The following is a 521-nucleotide window of genomic DNA, read 5'->3' on the forward strand; positions in this document are numbered from 1 at the left end:
CCCACTCCCACATCCTTCAAGCAAATAGGTGACTCTGTTCATGGCCTCAGGGGAGAGTGAAGCAAAATCCTTGGTCTTAGAAGGAAGAGCACTCAGAGTCCAAACAAAACTTTTAGAAGAAGTATCATTCATTCTACACATATTTATTGTCTCCCATCTCAGGGCCAGGCACAAAGCTAGAAAGTGATGAGAGAGCCATGAACATGATAGACAGGTCTTGGGGCTTATGTTCTAGAATAGAACCTTCAGGAATGGAAGAGCTTCCTCTGGACTAAAAGGAGAGGGGAGGAAGGAGGAGTGAAGAGACAGGGGCAGGGGTGGGCTCCCAAGAGAGGAGCCCCGGGTCCCACTTCTGAGTCAGAGCCACTGCAAAGCAGCAAAACGTGAAGTAAGTTTGGGGACCTGATGGCTTAAGAGCAAGGCACCCTGCTTCTTAGATTGTGGCCCCAGGAAAGGGACAAGATCCAAATAGGTTATGGTTGACCAGTGTGTCTAGGCAGATGAAGCCACAAACAACCTAC

The sequence above is a fragment of the Balaenoptera acutorostrata genome, chromosome 20 (assembly GCF_949987535.1).
Source record: "Balaenoptera acutorostrata chromosome 20, mBalAcu1.1, whole genome shotgun sequence".
Taxonomy (NCBI): Eukaryota; Metazoa; Chordata; class Mammalia; order Artiodactyla; family Balaenopteridae; genus Balaenoptera; species Balaenoptera acutorostrata.